At 45.8% G+C, this 14148-nt stretch overlaps 1 protein-coding gene across 3 annotated transcripts in view; it reads right to left on the bottom strand.

The window, feature by feature from the left end:
• The window catches only part of LOC110832591 (uncharacterized), a 364557-nt gene that overhangs the window by 291740 nt on the left and 58669 nt on the right, over positions 1 to 14148 (bottom strand). For all 3 annotated transcript variants that reach the window (XM_087352088.1, XM_087352091.1, XM_087352089.1), the window contains one exon: positions 13986 to 14035. The gene's annotated coding sequence lies outside the window, so the exon portion shown is untranslated. Of the gene's footprint in view, positions 1 to 13985; positions 14036 to 14148 lie in introns of those variants that run through there.

Below are 14148 nucleotides of genomic sequence, written 5' to 3'. Positions count from 1 at the left end.
CAATTAATTGATTGCGAGGAACATCAGCGGCTAATGCCTTCGTAGATTTAGCAGAATCGAACGATCACTCCAAGGCCTGCTCGGACAAACGTAAGTGTCCCATAATCGTCGAGGCTCGGGCCAGCACGAAACGTGCGTCGTTACGGCGTGCACCAAGACGAGCGCACGCCTGAATTGCGTTCAAGAAATCTAGTCGCTCTGCTCATTGGACGTTGCCCACCCCAACTTTTTGCAGATGAGTTTTTGAACTGTTGTTAGTTACAAAGTTTACGAACTTTGTTTTCTGAAACTTTGAAATAAGGTTGCTGGCCACGAACCACTTTGCCCGAGCTATAATAAACATTACGCCTATCACATATATTGAGATATTTTACTGTAATTATTAATTATCTAATTGCATAATGCGACGTAGTACACCCTTTATCACCATTTGCATTAGTTTGGTCATTAACATACTACGAATAAAGCAGTCGGAAGCAGGACATCTGAAAATTGCTAACGTCACTCCCGTCCCTGAAAGCCTGAAATATTTCATGCGGGTAGACCTCTTTTCAAACCAAAGTTTTTCAACAAAAATACCGCTGCAGTTTAAACGCTCCATCACTCTTTCGCCCTTAACTTTCTCAAACGTAAAATTTAAAAAAAATCATAAATCTTTCTCAATGACAACAAACATAAAAGCGAAAATACACAGCGTTTTAGTTTAAAGTGATTACATCAATTATTTATAATTGTTAAAAGAAACACAGTATCAAAACGTCACAAGGAGCCTTACTGGTGCCGAACGCATGAGGTCGCAGGGTCGAATCCTTCTTAACTCTAACACTTTTCTTATTTCACGTGTAGCAAAATTTTAGGGGCAGTTCGCAATGGCTTAATATCAATAACAAATTTCGCCCAAAGATGGGCGTACTCATCCTACGGTCCTTGGTCGTGATTCAGACGTGGGTGTTCGCATATAAAATGTGGATGTCCTGTTTTACCATTACCTAAGATTATCACAGCCGTTTGGACTGATCCCGGGTCCATTCAGTGCCAGACCAACTCGCTAACCGGCTCAATGCGCGTGTCCAGGCCAGACCATATCAGCTTCCGGTCAGAGGTCCCGGGTTTGGTGCTAAACGCCACCACTAATTTGAACAAATATAAAAATATGACAACAGAAATATCATCTATTACTAATACCAAGTATCAAAAGGACAAAGTCTAACATAACATGGGCTTAGCTTAATTATTTCTGAAAACATTGCTCGGAAGTTGTAAATGTCATGACCCAAGAAATCAACAACTCTGGCTGTCAGCAGACGACTGATTCGTCTCCGGGAGTAAAGACACTGGACCGCGGCAGGCAAGGGGAAGTGTGTGGCAACTCAGCATCTCCAGAAATCAAATTGAAACCGCATACAAATCGAGGGTTGATGTGTTAAAGATAACCCAGAGAACAGATTGCATTCGACAGGCGAAGTTGGCCAGACTGGTTCTTTCCATTCCCTTCTTCAAAGTCTGCAGCACAATTTGTCAGTCAGTGCGACCCCTTCGTTGGTGAAGAGCCCGGCTCTGGTCTGCCGACCGATACCGAACTCTTTTCGCTTTGAATTGTAAACACAAGAGCCGGGGTAGCTCAGTCGTATACGGACCGGACGACCGGGGTTCGATCCCCGACAAGGGCAGAGGGCCCCACCCAGCCTCCTATCCAATGGGTAAAGCGCGGCCGAGGCGTGATGCTAACCACTCACCCCATCTAGTGCCGAGGTCAAGAATTAATAGGAGCTATATCACTCTCCCCCAAGCGCCTACATGGCGTGTAGTGGGGAGGCTTTACTATACTTTTTATTATAAGCACAATGAGGCAGTCATGTATGTATGAAGTATCACAGACGCTGAATTAACGACAAGTCGAAATTTCTAATGCACTTCTAAAATTTTCCATAGCCAATATCAAACACTGACGGAAGGTCACTGCCCATTGTCCACCATTCTGACAGACTAACAACTGCGACCAGAAATCGATACACTCAAAGTTCAAAATCCAGACTGGATCGTTTCAGTCCCTGGAGATGGCGGAAGGCCTGTTTCGACCGAAATCCACGAGGACTGGGGTCTTATTCAACAGCGACTTGACGAAATGTCACTGAGCTTCAAATAAATTAGGCCTACTTATTACCGCATTTAAAATGAGTGTCCGCGGTGACAAGCCTGCGACTAACCGCCTGAGCTATTTCATGGTCAGCGAGTAAGGGCATTTTTATTGGCATTCCGCACTCTGAACATGCTCTGTGTTGTTCGAAAACGTCACGTGACGTTTGTGCAGACTCCAAAGATAACAGGAGCTACAGCTTCCCTGTGTCCTGCCAAGACATTCATTTCAGCTGCGTCGGCAACGTGATCGGCGTCTTTACGACAGGAGGGAAGTCGACTTTCCGCACATTTTATATGAAACACTAATTATCGGCCTTCCTCTGCGATTACATGGGCCTAATTGGACCAACTTCCCCACTCTCTCGTGTCAACGTTTCTTAAACAACGGCGCAAGCTTCCTTGTGCTCTATGTTACAAACAAACAAACAAACAAACAAACAGGAGCAGCGGGTGTTTCCAATCGGCGGCCAGCTCGTGCCTTTTGCGCGGTCCGCGTAAACTTTGTCACACTTTCAAAATGCAAAATCAATAAAAATAACAACAATTTCTTTAACAAAACTATTAAATAACGTGGATCTGTTGCAAATTAATGAAATGGCATTCTAGATGCCTTCTCAACCAACAGCTCAAACAATGCCCCTATTACATTCGTTATGTCTGTCGTATTTGTCCGTATTTCTCATGTATAAGAGACAAAAACCAGATGAACGGTTTAAAAAAAAAAGTGATGCTCAGGTGTTTCAGCAAAATTTGTCGTCCCATTCCAATTTTGTTCACATCAACCAGCAGCAACGACGCGTTTACATAAAGACCTTCACGTGTTTCTGCGAGTGAAAGTGACCGCGTGGGAAATACTTTGGACCTTGGTTACCTTGCGGGGTGCTACGTGGGAAATTTTCTCTGCATAAGTAACTAACCCTGCTGTCCATTTAGTGCAGACAAAACGAACGTGTAAACGCAGTCACAATGGAGGCAGAGCGCTCCAAAAACCCGTCGGGATGTTTCGTTTTCTTCCTTATTCTTCTTCTTCTGTGGCTCTCCGGTCCATAGTCGGTCCATGGCCTCCTCAGTTCTCCTCTTCCATTCGGTCCTCTGTTAGGTCTGTCTGTCCGAGGTTAAGGTTTCGAAACATCTTCCTTTTTACGGTGCAAGGTTGTTAGCCTTGCGACCAACCCCCAACCTGGAGGACCAGGGTACCTCTCCCCCTCGACCAATCTGGCTAGGGAGGCCCTGCCAGTAGCTCTTGGGGTCACTGAGGTACTCAAGCCCCACCACCACGACAAGGTCCTTCCTCGCTTTCCTTAACAACGCCTCAGGAGCTCACCGACGAAATTATAAGGACGATTTTTTAACAGCTAATTGCAAACGATGTGGACGGAGGCGGGCGTGGCTTAATTCAAGGCACTATCGAAGCATCTACTGGAGGAACTGAGGAAAACTACAAACTACATCGATCAGAGCCAGAAATAATAAGCCAGAAGAGCGGAAACATAAAGGCGCTTAAATTTTTTATTTAATTTCCAAAATGAGACATTCGTCGCTTCCCACAGATTTTCCTGATGACTGAGCGCTTGTGATAAGACGGATAATGAAACTAATTCCACACCTTACATCTGTTTTAAGGCTTCGCGGCCGGTTGCTTGCGGAAAGCTCAACAGCGAGTCGAGACGGTTTCGCGACCATCGCGACTACTCAGATGCCATCTATCGGAGGTTTCGCACACGATTACGACGTACCCCAAACTAGGGGTAAAAACACTTCGAACCCAAAGTGCCAGCTGCGTCGGAGAAAATACTGAACTGACTTGCATCGTGAAGAGAATTTTCTCTGACAATCGTAGAAAAGGCCTTGAAGATGGATGCTTCTCCGAACCTTTGTATCTATTCTATACTATTTCTGGAAGGAGGGGCAGCAGGTTCCCAGCCAATTTCACTCGCCTGAATCGGCAGTAATTAAGAATTCAGGCCGTTCCCCAATGAAAACGAGACAAAGACCATCCGGATGGTGTGTTTAGGTTTGCGACCAAATGCCTCTTTACACTAAGAATCACGTGAAACACGGGCTTTAGAGGCTTAACTGCTATCTCAACACGTTCACTGAAACCACTGGAGGCTGCGTTGTTTCATCCTGCAAGTAACTCGCTGAAATGCAGTTGCAAGTTCAAATTATTGCACAGAGCGAAGAAGTGTACATGTAAATTTCGTCGCGAAGTTTACAGGAACAGTTATTTTGAATGGCCCGCTTTAAATGAGGTAATTTCAGAACAAACGTGGTCAAAATGAGTTGAGGAAAATATCTCTTCGGTTACTTAAAACGGACGATGCAACTCGAAAAGAGGCACGATAAACAGCTTCATAATGCGAGAGAGATAAACGTGGAGTGGAGGCGCGGGTTTCGAAGTAAAGAGAAGTTAATGTAAGACGTATGGCAGGCAGGGAGCACAGCTCCACTTATTCTCAACCTCGCAAGAGGACCGTCTCACTGATGGACACGTGCGTCACTGCGTGCAGGCGGTCTGGTACGCAATTCCAAAATTAATAAATAGTCGTAATAATTATTATGACATTCGACTGCTTAACATTTTAACTACTAAGCACGTGCAGTGAAATGTCCACGGTTACTTTGATATACTTTATTTACAAAGGCGTATACATTTATTTATCATAACAACACATCACAAGTTGTAAGATCCACTGGAATGGGTCCAGTTCAATGAGATCGTCGTATTAACACGAATGTACTAATTCAACAGCGGCTTTTCTGAGCGCGTGTAAATCCTGATAATGTCCAAAGTGTCGAAACATGTAGCCGAGTGTACGTAATCTGCTAACGGTCCTTCATCTCATCTCATGCGATGTGTTGCAATCGCTCGCAGAACAAATAACAAGAGGGCAGAGACCGAGACGTCTTCCACAGACGGCTCAGCTCATGGATATGAAGTGTACCGCTGAGAACACCTATCACAGGTCACGTCAGACGTGTGTTCTGCACTTCGAACAAAGTAATGAAGAACTCGTTAAATTAAAATCTACCAGGTAGGTCGCCATTGTGCCGCACGGACAAGCGCTTTGGATTTCTCACGGCACGAGCGTCAATCACGCTGCTCGATTTTCCTCCTCGCCCGGAGCCGTCCTCCCTCCGCGGAGCGGAATCCGCGGTAAGGTAAAAAAACAAGGCAACAAAAACTGCTGACGTGAAGCTTAATGCTTAGCCAAAATTCTCACAGTCACCTCCTTTGAAACCTGGATAAACTATCACCCGACTACCTGATTATGGCCAATCTAGCTTCATGGTCGCTCAGCAACTTAAGAATTGCCCGTCATTTGCGGAAGCCAGCCCTGTAAAGGTGTATTTGCAACTAGTCAATAAATAGAAATTATAAAACTGATTTGAAATTATTCTTTAGCTGCCACAAGGCGTTAGGAACTCCTCCAGCCACCGAAAGCTCACAAGCCACACAACAGGTCTCGTGGTCGTCGTTGTCACTTCTTTGATCACGTGACTACACGACTCCGTAAATTTGATTAACAGTCGCTGGGACTCTGTTTGTTTTATATCTTTATAGCAAAGGAAACAACTGGGGCTGCTTTCGGCGGCCCGAGACAGACAAAACCGGGCGCATCTCCAGAGGACAAACCTCAAGGCATCTGGACATCAACGTTGTAACTTCTCAGGCTGTAACATTAGCAACCAGGACAAGATTTCGGAACGCCAGTTGCGTTTGGTGGTAATTATAGATACCGGACGTCAAGACAGATTTTTGTTGAAGGTCTGCAGGTGATTCGATGTTATTACACAGACATAATAGTCGTTTGTATTGGCGGCAAGACTTTCGATGCGAAACGAACAGAGTACCAACATCGAAAACGAAATCAAAACACTGGCAGAATGATAGCCGAACGGGGGGCGAAGTCCCGAAACGTCGTATGCTGAACAGGCACAGTTTAGAAAATACTCTTAAACAACTGTGTAAAACAGAAACGTCCTTCGATCTTTCGACTGGCAGACAAATTCAGTCTGGGCACCGCTGGCCGTGTTGTGTGACGATGCCTCCAGCCCACTTGCCATGGACCTGTCTCTCCATCTCGTGTATTTTCGATACATACATAAAGAAACGCAGTTTCCCAGCAAAGCATCGTTTCACCCCCGCACACCCCCTGCTCCGGCAACCCCAGGAGCCCAAGATCTCCTCGAGTTATAAAGAGAGGCAGAAGGGTGAAGGGGGAAGGAGAGGAGAGGACAGGAGAGCCACTGGTCATCGCCGAGCGGGATGAGAGAGAGAGAGAGAGTTGCACGAAACACAGATACGGGGGGGCACACACACACTAAGGTCAATCGATTTTTACTCAAGGAATGACCGAACCATGCTGCAGTGTTGCCGAATTGTTGCACTAAAGATAATGTCGCTATTTCACTTCCAGAATTAAACGGAAAAAAAACCTGCCGGGAGCGGAACCTGGAGTAAATGGAAACGTGACGTCATCGGAAGAAGTTCAGTCGCTTCGATACGAGCAGCAAATAAACAAAACTTTTAACGGCGTGTAGTCTGCTAAAGTTCGTCAGAGCGATGACTCACCGCCCTGATGATGGAGACAGCAAGGACCTCCGAAACATCAGCAACCTTCTACCGCACTACGCGGTGCTGCCGCCGTCAGAACCTCAAATCGTAATTCCTAAAACAAATATTTGTGAGGATTCTTGTTCCAAGCCGTCGGATCTTTGACAAGTCTCATGAAGTTATGTAAATCCCTAAGAAGAACGGAGAGCAACTGAGCCCGACCCTCGACAACACGCAAAAGAGTATCTTTGACAGAGACGGAGACGTAAGTGCACCAGTCATCACAGACCGCCTGAGTTCGGAGCGGGTCAACAAAGGTCAGAGCCTGATTGTGACCAACTCGCATTTCGCAGGCGCACTGACACTGAACTGCTTTCAGAAACTACATTTCGAATTATTTCTGCTTTCAAGCGAAATACTTGATCGTCGTTCCAAGGGAAATCAGCGACTGGATTTGGCGAGACGCTGTTTTACTTCGACACTCAAATTGGTCTTGACTCGTCTCGCCTTATCACCGCGTGCCCAAGACGTCTTTACGGCGCTGTCCTCAGCAGCAGGAGCACTTTGGCAACGACGGCCACGAAAATTAAAAGTGGTGATTATTATCGACTCTTCGGAATTCTGCATTGGTTCTCGCTTAGAACCACAAGACGCTGGCTTAAGAACTGTGGCGTGGTCGCTATGCCATTGCCTCCAGATTCTATTTCAGAATGCTCTTCAACAAAAATATCCGAATGGTTTCAAACTGTCTCGGGTGAAAGCCCTTTTCGTGGGCGGGGTACCAGGCGCCTGCCTGTGTGACTAAGCAGTTATGGAGGATTCCCCCACGCTTTTAAGTAGGTGTGGAGTCTCGCTGGGGATTCCCGAACGTCAGGCACCTTGATTTTTATGTAACATACCCGTTACAGTTCTATGATTACAAAAATACATTGAAGTGCCGACAAATCTAGGTAAAACTTGCCAATATAAAATAATGTGGAAACCTGATCTGGGGGCCCCGAGTTGTTACTTGCGAACACGTTGAAAGACAGACAGACAGACATTGCAAAATTAATGGGAGCGCCTCTGTTGCACTCCTCACGCGCTGTGCGAGTTATGAACTGAACTGAACGAATCGATTGGCAATGTCGGAGTAAGAGCTGGTCACCTGTCTCACGACGCACTGCATACGAATTCGTTGCGACCAGGAGCGCTAATGGAGTAGAGACGAAGGCGAAGGCGAAGAGGACAGTGGTTGTACTTTTTAAAATGAATAAACTTAATATGTCTGCCGGACCGCCGACCTTGTTGACATTTCTTCTGGATAAACAGTTTCGTATAAATGGTAGCCGACGAATGTAAAGTCACTTACAGATTAAATCCTAGAGTATGTTATGAGAAATTTTCATATCAATACATTAATCTGTTCGATGTATGCCTACTTCTCACGGCGGATTATCAGCACAAATTCTTCTTATCTGAAATACAAATTAGGAAGTTACGCTTCCTCTGCAGTGTAATAACGAGGTGACGTGTCTGTCTCCGGGAGCCACCAGCCTACTGATGAAAGGAGTTAAAGTGCAGACCGTGGGATGGAATCAGTCGACATCTCTAAACCGCTGCATTCCTAACCGTCCGGGTACAACATTTGCCAGAGAACATGGAAACATAATTGTGCTTGGCGTCAATAAACACTGCAGTCTCGATAAAGAAATTGCACATCAGAACATTACGCAGAGGGCGAGAAACTCCACCCTCGCCCCCAGGAAGTCTTCAGCGGCCTCAGCGGAACGGCCACCCTGTAGTTAAAAAAGAACAGAACAGAGCAGAAAAGAAATCTGTTTTATTGTACCTGAGTTCCAGAGCACGTGATGCGAGTAACATCTTCCAAACACATTTCACACTCTTCTTTTTCCGTGCTCCCTCTTTACGCAAATGTCACGACTTCTTCGCTGTTGAACCTGCATCATTGTTTTCTAGTCATACAAATTCCCATTGTCTTCGGAGCACGTTACAAGCGGTAAGCAGCGGACCCACAAATTACATGCAGTAAACAACGGACTCACTCGCCACGGAGACTCTTACCTTTTAATTACATCTGCTTCCAACCAGCAGCACGTACAGCGCATCCGTCCGTAAACAATGCCTCGCAACCACGAAAATGTGATTTTTATAATGTCATTAACTTCATGTAATAACACACTTTTCTGCCTGATTCTCGACGGAAGACAGAGTTATCATGAAGGTCTGCATTCCAATTCCTTGCCGGCCTTACCTCGCCGCAGCTGTCAGCAAGTAGATTCTGCGGTCTGTTCGGTTTCGAAATTAATTCGGACAGTATAAACGTATTAGCCGTTTGGTACGACTCATTGAAAGAGGACTCAGTCAGCCAGCCAGTCGCAAACGCCACTGTTTACACATTAATTATGTTCGTACACTGACGTCTCACACGTTTATCAAAGCTTTATTATGAATTCTCATGTCAAAGGCCTCTTGTCATCAATGGAAGGCGAACGTGGTCGTGGTCTGTTTTAAAGTGTTGTTCCAACTCCTCTTGAGGTAAGTTCGACAGCATGATTCACTAGAACGTACTTCCGGGTCCATAATCGAGCACGGGACAGTCCGAGAGCTGCGCCATCCTTGGCTCGCTCTGGTCCTGCCAATCCAGCTGACTCGCACTGAAGGCAAGCGAAGTGGAGGTTTCCACTTCAAATTCATACGCAGTACGCACGCCGAAATGTCTTCATAATTCCCAGAAATTCTTGTGCTGATGGAAATACAAACGGACAAAATAGAGCAAGAGAACAGAGAAGCTAGTCGTCCCTCAGCTAGTCACAAATTCCATGCCTTTTCTGGAACAGGAAGGACTATCAGTCTAACAGTCCGCCACGATCCTTTACCCAGACCAAATCGTTCCATTCCATCTAACCCTATTGTGTCATTACCCATCTTAATATTACCATTCCATCTACACCTCGGTCTTCCAAGCTGTTTCTTCCCTTGAGACTTCCGACAAAAGATAAGAGGATGAAAGGTCTGTGAGACGACAGATCTGAAACAAATTACGCGTCCGCGGACGTCCTCTTGAAGATCTCATTCACGTTCCCGGCCGACTGGCTACGGCTGTCCGGCCTTCATCTAGTTCTCAGGTGGCGTCATTCCTCCACTTCTCGACCTGATGCACCCGCTCGGCTGCCTGCGCACAACGGCGCAGGTCTTGGCGTACACGGAATCCGCACTGCAATGGCAAAGAGGCATTCTCTCGCTTCCAAAGACTGTACCAGCAAAGTGCATTATGCACAGTGCCTGGGTTTCACTCAGTGTTGCTCCTGAAAATTACATGTGGATGACCGCAACGAATCCACGATTCGATGTGGGATCACATCACAACAAGACACAAACGTAAGGAAAAACTGTGGACTCAAGACGACGAGGATAATCCAGTTTTATTAAATAAGGACAGTACATGAAGCTCTTTGCCACTCACCTGGGTACAGGCAAATTTGTTGTCGGACAGGACTGTATCTGGAACAACAAGATGGCCGACAAAGTACAGTAACACAGCATCACATCCACGCCTGACGTCTAGTAATGGAAATAACAAGCGACAGGAGATGATTATTATTAAATTTATTCAACATTTTGCAGGGTATTTACTTCTATGTACCCGAGACAAACCTTGCCCCTGAGGTACAACGCGCAGCAGCTATTTCTGAAATACACTTTGTTCTTTAATACGTGTTACTTGCATTACACATTTAACATCAGCGTCTTTCGAATGATGTTTGATGTTCGTAGGATGTTCGTTGTCTGAAGTTCCCTGATGTCGTGGTCGTCCGGGATGTTGGCCAAATATCTTTTGGGTGAGGACTGCTGTCTTCTGGGTTGTTGCGCTGTGTAGTCTGGTCGATGTTAACCAACGTTTCGGAGGTCATACTGCCTCCGTCATCAGGGCAATGAAGATTTCTGTCTTCTGGGTTGTTGCGCTGTGTAGTCTGGTCGATGTTTACCAACGTTTCGGAGGTCATACTGCCTCCGTCATCAGGGCAATGAAGATTTCTGTCTTCTGGGTTGTTGCGCTGTGTAGTCTGGTCGATGTTAACCAACGCTTCAGAGGTCATACTGCCTCCGTCATCAGGGCGATGAGTATGAAGATTTATGTCTTCTGTGTTGTTGCGCTGTGTAGTCTGGTCGATGTTAACCAACGTTTCAGAGGTGTGAAAACCTCAAATTTTACATTTTTTGAGTGACTTTGAGGCGGGAAAGGAAATAATAATAAAAAAAAGTTGTTGCATTCGGCAGCCTTCAGACTCTCGGCCTAGTGTTAAGTGCGAAATAAGTCAAGGGACAGTCTTTGAAATAAGAGAACTCAAATCATCCTGAGTGCCTCGACAGGAAATGTCCTATGAGGAATTCTTGACTCTTACCTGACACGTCATAACGACACCTCAAATTATTCCAACTTGCAGCGAATTACTGAATATGAACATATTTTATCAAAGCAGTTCCTCGTACACCGAGGGCTTCGCTGTTTACGTGGAATTTCTGAACAGCGTCGGAGATATAAAAAATCATTTCCTGACATCGGATTACAGAAAAAGCTGGGATGAAACCGCCAAACCAAAAAGAAGGCAGGCGGCAAAGGAGAAACAGGTGTTAGCGGCACCCTGTGGAGAAAGTGGTGGGTCAGCTTGTAGCGACCGACCTTCCCTCGAGCAGGGCCACTTTGAAACCGGAGCTTATGATTACATCGCGTTCCTACCGCGTCTTCTTATCTGCAGGTGGGGGATTCCCGACATGCTTCCCACTGTGCTTCCGTGGTTCAGCGCTCATTCCTCTAAGAAGCCTCACTCGGGCGTTCCTCGTATTAGAATGTTCGACGTTTTGACGAAACACAAACAAAATCAACTTCCCACAACTAGCAGAGCCATTGTAGTAGGCCCGCCTGGTTCTTGTGGCGCCAGAACATTGGCCTAGTAGAACCCACAAGATCGCCATTTTCAGTTTCTACAACGTTCAAGGTTTTTAATCGTGAAGTACGCAGTTCGAATCCTGTCTGGGTCATCGGGTTTTCCTTCTGAGGCGATCCTTGGCACTCCACAGTACCTGCAGGCAAATTACTCCCCACTGAACATTCACGATCATTTCCCACGCCATTCGTTCAACACAGCGTTTGCAGTTAAAGCGTAATCTCCACTGCAGGACAGTGGTTTGGCCTCAACTACTACGACGGATATTAAATCGTAAGGATCTCGTGCTGCAAGGCGTTCTTTACGCAGAACACAAAAAGTGAACGCACAGAGGGAACATCTGTCCTGTGTCCCCATGTTACGTACTCGAAACTACTGAAAGGATTTCGATTAAATTTTGTATAGGGGTCTACACTAAAAGCTGTGCTAATTTGTTGGATTTGAGGTTTTCACGGCAGTGAGTCTGAAGATTTCTGTCTTCTGGGTTGTTGCGCTGTGTAGTCTGGTCGATGTCCACCAACGTTTCAGAGGTCCGTGCTGCCTCCGTCATCAGAGTATGAAGATTTCTGTCTTCTGGGTTGTTGCGCTGTGGAGTCTGGTCGATGTTTACCAACGTTTCAGAGGTCCGTGCTGCCTCCGTCATCAGGGCGATGACGGAGGTAGCACGGACCTCTGAAACGTCGGTGTACTTCTACCAGACTACATGGCGTAGAAACCCAGAAAACATCAATCTTCTGTGCTAATTTAATTTTTGTTCGATATAACCAGCCACGTACATAGACTCGAATTAAAATATCGATTTTATACAAAACAGATCTTCCTACAAGATCGTGGTTATATCAGACTGCTAGATTCAAACCTGGGAGCCTAGTGGACGACGCGACAATGGAACAGGTTCTTCTCTGAAGTCTTGTATCTTCGTCTGTTAATCATCATTTCAGCAATGTTCCATACTCCTCATCTATCACCGGTCCACGAAGTGTGCGACACACCTGACCAAGCGGCACATCGGTCCTAAGACAGGGGCTTGATCTCCGAGTGGACGTCAGAGTTTTCAGCTAACTGTGCGGATAATTTGTGTGCCGATGGACTGTCGTGGAACATTCATTCTGAAGGCTGTGGTCACGAAAACATGAATGGCGCGGATCGGGAGTTCTGAGGACCTTGAAAGTGGAGTTCCTGCTAGAATTCAACTCTGAGCGAAAACGCCGCTCCACACACCACAAACGCACAATGCAATAACGCACCATGTTTTACTGAAAATAACTGACTGGCTGGCTGGCTAAGCGACGATCAGCTTCTTAAGAAGGCCTCTAATCCATGTACCAAGTTTCACTTCCGTTCAGTGTTACGGGTCAGCATCTCGGGTGGCTTTACGCTTCAACTCTGAACCGGTTCTTGCCTCGTGTCGCCCTGAATGTGGTTCAGTTTCTGGTACTATTTTAACTCCCGCTTGAAGACCGCGAAGCAAGTTTTTTCTCTCAGTCTGTCCGTCAGTACGAACTTAACTCGAGAGAGGCTGAACGGATTTATCTGAAATCTGATACTCGGGTGTTTTACCAAAATTCTTCAAGTTCTCCAGACAAAATGTGACAACAACAGACATTTCTCTGCGCCTGGAAAACACTGGAGATACCCAGGCGAGGAAATCCTAGACAATGTGTCGAATCTCCCACGAAGAGGCCATGACACAACCGGTCCTGCTCCGGAAACTCGCCCACGTGTAGGTCACCCGCCACACAAACTTATCACGTCACTGGTTCCAGCTGAAAGATCAACGCCCAAAGCAAAGCGACCCTGCCATAAGAATCTATTGACAAGGCGAGAGATTGTTAGTTTTTCAAAACAGACTTCACTCCATGGAGTCAGAAACGTTCTTTAGCGTGGAGAGAGAGGCTTAAAAGAGACTTTAGATGCACCCAAAAGGACGACCTTTGACTTCGATGAAGATGCTTCCTCTTAATCTGCGTTATGATGGCACGCAAAGGTGAAAATCTCGTCTCGTTGCTTTCCAATCAGTCCGTCCGGGGCACTAACTTAAATTCAGCATCCACATTTTTAAATTATTATTATTATTATTATTAAATTTCACACTGCACCCTAGAAACAGATGAGCACATTAGTAAGATTTCAGGTTCTCAAGGTGATGAGAATGAAGATAACCTAGCCTTCTGGTGTAACACTTTGTGCAGTCCTGTAGAAAATGGCTGAATTTTCAGAGGCGCTTGCTGCCTCCAGGATCGAGGTACGAACTAACTCACTTAGGCCTACACGGAAGACGGCGAGTAAAGGTTTGTTAGCAATAACAAAAGATTCGCAGGCACAAAATATTTTCTTACCTTGATTGCAGTTGGAGACGTCCACTTGCTGCTGAATCAACTGCTTTAGTCTGCAACAATAAATATAAATAAATAGCCTAGGCTCCGATTTCATAAATACGGAATTCATCTGTTAGCCGTTGGCACACCTTAGTAACATAATAATAATAATAATTTAATTAAA

This window comes from Zootermopsis nevadensis, unplaced genomic scaffold (genome assembly GCF_977971745.1).
Source record: "Zootermopsis nevadensis isolate Lab colony 2312 unplaced genomic scaffold, Znev_1.0 Znev_ptg000020l, whole genome shotgun sequence".
NCBI lineage: Eukaryota > Metazoa > Arthropoda > Insecta > Blattodea > Termopsidae > Zootermopsis > Zootermopsis nevadensis.
This window is presented reverse-complemented; position numbering and strand designations above follow the sequence as displayed.